General features: G+C 37.8%; 1 long non-coding RNA gene across 1 annotated transcript; it reads right to left on the bottom strand.

Moving 5' to 3' along the window:
- Positions 1–2,691: 2,691 nt before the first annotated feature.
- Positions 2,692–4,416, bottom strand: LOC127661962 (uncharacterized). Its single transcript, XR_007972815.1, has 4 exons — positions 4,279–4,416; positions 3,849–4,020; positions 2,989–3,590; positions 2,692–2,902 (listed from the first exon to the last, which is right to left on the bottom strand). It is a non-coding gene; the product is annotated as an uncharacterized LOC127661962 (long non-coding RNA).
- Between the last annotated feature and the right edge of the window lie 2,558 nt (positions 4,417–6,974).

Consider the following 6,974-nt stretch of genomic DNA (forward strand, 5'->3'; position numbering starts at 1 on the left):
AGAGGTGTAGTGGATGTGTGTGATTATTGTATATTTTTGTTTATGTAATTTGTGTGTGTATAATTATGTGACCACTGGGGTGTTGTTGGGAGTCAGGCTAGGGTTGGCGATTTGGGGGGCAATTGTGAGGGTTAAATATTGATTCTGTTAAAAAATTTTAATCACACCAAAAATAAATAGCAGCAACACCATCAACAATCATTTCCCATATTCAAGTTTGTTTAAATCTGTCAGGCGTCTTCTAGAATGGGAGGGCATGTGTTTTCACGTGAGTTTGTGATTGGATAGGATCGTAGTATGTAATCGTCAGTTGTTTATTGTGTGATGTCCAGTTTTCATCTGCAGCAATGTTCAAAGTTTGTTAGCATATGATGCCTTGTATATTGAAATCTGTTTAGATTTTAAAAGTGGTGTAGTGTAAAATAACAGCACACCTCAACAAGCTGCATGATTTGTGGTACCATTCATATCCATAACTCAACTATTCCCCAAGAGACTTGAAACAACATTTGTGATAAAGCGCCATGGTAATGCTCATAGGATCTCTCAATAAAAAATAAATGAAATCAAATGAAAAAACCTCAAAAACAAAAAAAAAAGAGGTAGAAGAGCCCTGGAGTTATTTGTTCAAGATAATTACATACAAACAACTGTTCAGTTTCACTCATCAGTCAAAACACTTTGAATATTCCAGCTTTAAACCCAGTAGCTACAGTAAAAGTTCAATCTGTACAAACCTTTCAAGAGTATGAAACATGCAAATGATGCCTGAGAACTACTGCACACTGTTTCCTCACTTAGGATAATCAGGATCATTTGTGAACGTGATCCTAGTTGAGAAGATGATTCTAGTCAAATCTGCTGGACATCTTGGTGTCCTTGAAGCTCAATTCTGAAGTGTTCTGAAGTGCCAAAAACTCAAGCGGGATCACACATTTACTCAACGTGGACTTATAATCCTTCTTATCATCTCAGGCCAAAAACGCTTTCTTCAACCACCGCTTCCAATGGAACCACAGTTTTATGTTCACTCTCTTGCCTTTGTTTCTGAAGAGAAAAGTATTGATAACAGACATGGAGATAAGAGGTCACAAAGACAACTGGGTGCAGAAACACCAAAAACATGTGTATTTGAGAGCTGACCAATAGTTCATCCTATAAAAGTGAAGACTGAGGTTAAATCCAAAATGAAACCATTTGGAAAGTATTTGGAAGTTTGTATTCCCTACTGTGCGCTCTTCAGTCCATCTTGATTCATGTCGGGATCTGGACACCGTGTTCCATATCTGTCTGTTATTGATGTAGGTGCATCACACTTCTTGGCAGCATGCACTTGTGTCAATTGTTTTTTTTTTGTCTCTCATGAACACGGGTGCTCTTAGTGCTAGTATTGTGTTGTGCGCTGGATCACGAGATGTCTTCATGTTGTGCTGAGGTTTGGTCACTTCGGTCTAAGGTGTCAGGCGTGTGTGTGCCCAAACTCTCGCACAGGTGTCCTGCTTTGTTTTTGTCACCGGTTGCGTGCATTGCGTGGTATATGCTTCACAAGGTACGCTCTTTTGTTTAGTGCGAGAATGTGTGGCATCGCTTTGTTTGCCGTTGCTATGCATTCTCTCTGTTTGTTGTAAGAGCACGTAGCGTTGTTTTGTTTCTGTATAACAAACAGTTCGTCTTGTTTTCAGTCTTGTGTGTATTCTAGTCTGTCCTGTTGGTTAGTCTTGTTCCAGCCGGTTCCCCATCCAGTTGGTCTGGTGTGTTTGCCCCATTTTCCAGTCCAGCCCGTCCAACTGGTTACAAATTAACCAGATGTTCAAATTCCCTGAAAAAAATGTGAGTAGTGCTCGTCTCCAAGTTTGAGTGTTATAAAGGGAGCCTGATCTCACGAATATTATGTGACTGTGGCACAATGGGTTCACTACAAACATTTTGGTATTGAAACGTGATTCTATGAGATCAGGTTGTATAAAGGTGTTCTGAGTTGTTGTTAGTGCATCGCTATGTGGTTGCTAGGGTGTTCTGGGTAGTTGATAGGGAATTGCTTGGTAGTTACATACTGGCCCAAGTCAAAAGAGCCTTACATGAAGTCTCTGGGATATTCTGGTCCCATATGTTACTCGGGTCCCTCTGTCAATGTACATCATTGGAATTTTTGTGAACCCTTTGGAATTAGCTGGTTTTCTGCATTAATTGGTCATAAAATGTGTGTTCTTCACAAACAATTCAACCTTAGATTCATCAGTTCACAAAACATTTTCCCTGTAGTGTTGTGGAGTGTCAAGGTGGTCAAACTTCAGGCATACAGGAATGTTTTTTTTGGAAAGCAGTGGCTTCCTTCATGATGTCCTGCCATGAACACACACCTGTTTAATGTTTTCTGTATAGTAGACTCATGAACAAAGATGTTAACCAGTATAGACAGTTTGTCTAACTGTGGACGGATGAATATCTAACGGCCACTTCTAGTGAGAGTACCTATAGTACTAAATCATCTCCATTTATAGACAGTTTGTCTAACTGTGGACGGATGAATATCTAACGGCCACTTCTAGAGAGAGTACCTATAGTACTAAATCATCTCCATTTATAGACAGTTTGTCTAACTGTGGACAGATGAATATCTAACGGCCACTTCTAGTGAGAGTACCTATAGTACTAAATCATCTCCATTTATATACAGTTTGTCTAACTGTGGACGGATGAATATCTAACGGCCACTTCTAGTGAGAGTACCTATAGTACTAAATCATCTCCATTTATAGACAGTTTGTCTAACTGTGGACAGATGAATATCTAACGGCCACTTCTAGTGAGAGTACCTATAGTACTAAATCATCTCCATTTATAGACAGTTTGTCTAACTGTGGATGGATGAATATCTAACGGCCACTTCTAGTGAGAGTACCTATAGTACTAAATCATCTCCATTTATAGACAGTTTGTCTAACTGTGGACGGATGAATATCTAACGGCCACTTCTAGTGAGAGTACCTATAGTACTAAATCATCTCCATTTATAGACAGTTTGTCTAACTGTGGACGGATGAATATCTAATGGCCACTTCTAGTGAGAGTACCTATAGTACTAAATCATCTCCATTTATAGACAGTTTGTCTAACTGTGGACAGATGAATATCTAACGGCCACTTCTAGTGAGAGTACCTATAGTACTAAATCATCTCCATTTATAGACAGTTTGTGTAACTGTGGACAGATGAATATCTAACGGCCACTTCTAGTGAGAGTACCTATAGTACTAAATCATCTCCATTTATAGACAGTTTGTCTAACTGTGGACGGATGAATATCTAACGGCCACTTCTAGTGAGAGTACCTATAGTACTAAATCATCTCCATTTATAGACAGTTTGTCTAACTGTGGACAGATGAATATCTAACGGCCACTTCTAGTGAGAGTACCTATAGTACTAAATCATCTCCATTTATAGACAGTTTGTCTAACTGTGGACGGATGAATATCTAACGGCCACTTCTAGTGAGAGTACCTATAGTACTAAATCATCTCCATTTATAGACAGTTTGTCTAACTGTGGACAGATGAATATCTAACGGCCACTTCTAGTGAGAGTACCTATAGTACTAAATCATCTCCATTTATAGACAGTTTGTCTAACTGTGGACGGATGAATATCTAACAGCCACTTCTAGTGAGAGTACCTATAGTACTAAATCATCTCCATTTATAGACAGTTTGTCTAACTGTGGACAGATGAATATCTAACGGCCACTTCTAGAGAGAGTACCTATAGTACTAAATCATCTCCATTTATAGACAGTTTGTCTCACTGTGGACGGATGAATATCTAACAGCCACTTCTAGTGAGAGTACCTATAGTACTAAATCATCTCCATTTATAGACAGTTTGTCTCACTGTGGACAGATGAATATCTAACAGCCACTTCTAGTGAGAGTACCTATAGTACTAAATCATCTCCATTTATAGACAGTTTGTCTAACTGTGGACAGATGAATATCTAACGGTCACTTCTAGAGAGAGTACCTATAGTACTAAATCACCTCCATTTATAGACAGTTTGTCTAACTGTGGACAGATGAATATCTAACGGCCACTTCTAGTGAGAGTACCTATAGTACTAAATCATCTCCATTTATAGACAGTTTGTCTCACTGTGGACAGATGAATATCTAACGGTCACTTCTAGAGAGAGTACCTATAGTACTAAATCACCTCCATTTATAGACAGTTTGTCTAACTGTGGACAGATGAATATCTAACGGCCACTTCTAGTGAGAGTACCTATAGTACTAAATCATCTCCATTTATAGACAGTTTGTCTAACTGTGAACAGATGAATATCTAACGGCCACTTCTAGAGAGAGTACCTATAGTACTAAATCATCTCCATTTATAGACAGTTTGTCTAACTGTGGACAGATGAATATCTAATCTCTTCCAGATAAATTTGAAACCCTTTCCAGCTTTATGCAAATCAACAATTCTTGATCGTAGTTCTTCTGAGATCTCTTTCGGTCCACGTCAGCAGATGCTTCTTGTGAATAGCAAACTCAAAATGTTTGAGTGCTTTTATAAGTCAAATGATCTCTAACCCTACACCTCCAAATTCATTTTATTTATTGGATGCCAGATTTGCCATCTTCTGACTCTAATTAGCTTTTGTTGACATCATTAGCCTAGGGGTTCACATATTTTTTCTAACCCACACTGTGAATTTTTGTATAATGTATTCAGTATTTACAAGAACAATACATTAATTTATGTGTCATTAGTTAAAACAGATTGTGATTGTTCATTATTGTGACTTGAATGAAGTTCAAACCATATTTTAAGACAAATTTATACATAAATGCAGGTAATTCTAAAGGGTTCACATACTTTTTCTTGCCACTGAACATATCATAATAGTTAAGTTTTGTAGGAAATAGATGTTGATATCATCATATAACTGCTCTCTGCAGAACGTTAACTGTCCACTTTTTTCCTTAACGTGGAAGTGTTTCCCAGTTCATCCCAGAAGCCTGCTTTCATTTCCCAGTCTCCAGTGTTTTCACTCGCATTGGCATTTGTTTTTAGCAGATAATGTCATGTTTAGCGTATTACCAACTGCACAAGTTGAGCCTGAACTCATTTTTACTCCAAATAACACTTAATATGGTTGTTTTTATATTGATTCGAATGTAAATTTGCGAACAGAAAACAGTGCAGAGCCAATCAGAATAACAAGTCAGTGTTTGGCTGTAGTTCTCTCTAGTTCTGATTTTATCTCCTTAATGGTTTCTGCCCACAGGCCCATCACAGACGCTCTGAAAGGAAATCCCTAATTTAACAGTCGCCTGGAGGACTATCACATCACACTGACACCTAAACCAAGGTCATCTATCCTACCGAGTCTTGCATTCATTAGCAAAATCTCAATGTCTTCTCTCAAGAGGACTCACGATTGCTCATAATCTTCTTTTAGTGGTAACACTTAAATTGAGCAAGATTTATAAACTGATTCTCCACCTCAGCATCTCCAGATGTGTTAGCAGCATCAACACTGATTTACATCAGAAGGTGGCACTGATATCTTTGTCAAAACGTGATGTAATTATTGTTGGCTGCTTTGCTAACAGTTTTGCAGATCCATGCTCCATTTGGCATAACAAAAGTTTTTAATGAATAAAGGGGCTAATATCTAGATGTATTAATAATAACTTAGATGCCATGGCTAGAATGCTTTATTAGGGGTTGCTAGGGCATTCCTAAGTGGTTGCTAAGGTGTTCTGGGTTTGTTGATTGCATATTAATCTTAATTAAAAACGTCCACTAGCAAGTGTCTTTGCATGTCGCTATATATTTTTTAAAATATTTTATTCAAAAATATTCCAAATATTTTTAATGTAGCTAGTTGTACCTATAGCTCAATTGATGGAGCGTTGCACGTGTGATGTAATGGAAAATGTCCAGTTTTCTTAACATTAGTAGAAAGTTATTTAAGGTTAATAAGGTTATAAGGATGTTCCATTAATGTTTTATTTACATTTGTTTCCAAAACTTTGAATAATGTTAGCCAAAGTTGTTGGAATGTTCCCTGTTAGGTGGGGATCTGGGTAAGAGTCCAGAAGAGCACACGAGTCCACATATGAGCCCAAAGTGTCATAGAAGCACCACAAATTTAAATTCATTGTTTTTCATGTCACATTTTGTTTCTGACACTATCGGTTGGGTTTAAGTTTAGGTTTAAGGTTTGGGGTGGGGAGGTCAGATTTGTTGATTTAAAACTCGATAGAACATTAACATTAAAAACTTCATCTGCTTGAGAGAATATTTCATCATATCTTGACCATACGATCAGAGCTTCACCCAACTGGTAAAAGTTTAGCTTTTATCTTTACTGGCAGAACTATTAATATGAATATTATTTAGACCAGAAGAAACGTTAACTACAAGCAAATTGACTCTTTCTGTCCTGATGTTGTGAAAGACTTCTCAAGGGTTTGACCTCTGACCTCTAGAAGAAAACCCTTCATTTTTCTATCTGGTTAACTTCCAGAGAAGTTCTGGCACAAACACACCCCAGTTCACATGCACCCGCAGAGGAACATACACAGGCAGGTGTGAGAAATATTAAATGATTTTCTGCCTACAAATTCTGAAATCCAGTGAAACAGACTGTTTTCACAGCTGTGTGATTGGCGCCAGTACTTACAGCCAGACAGAGTGGTGTATTTATAAAAAAAGAATCAAACCTTAGGGAAAGACGGACTGTAGGAGAATGTATTGTGTTGCAATGCTTCATTATGGTGGTTGACACAGTGACCTCTGAGGATGTGGCAGGTTTTCCTGCTGTTTAGTGGTTGATTGCTCATGTACTGTTTCAAATGCATTAAAAACATCTTCTGCACATTTGAGTGAAGCAGATACACATTTTAATATATTCCTAACTGAAGCCAACTTTAGGGCACAATGATCACTTCCTTAAGACTGGATAA

This window comes from Xyrauchen texanus, chromosome 21 (assembly GCF_025860055.1).
Source record: "Xyrauchen texanus isolate HMW12.3.18 chromosome 21, RBS_HiC_50CHRs, whole genome shotgun sequence".
Classification (NCBI taxonomy): Eukaryota; Metazoa; Chordata; class Actinopteri; order Cypriniformes; family Catostomidae; genus Xyrauchen; species Xyrauchen texanus.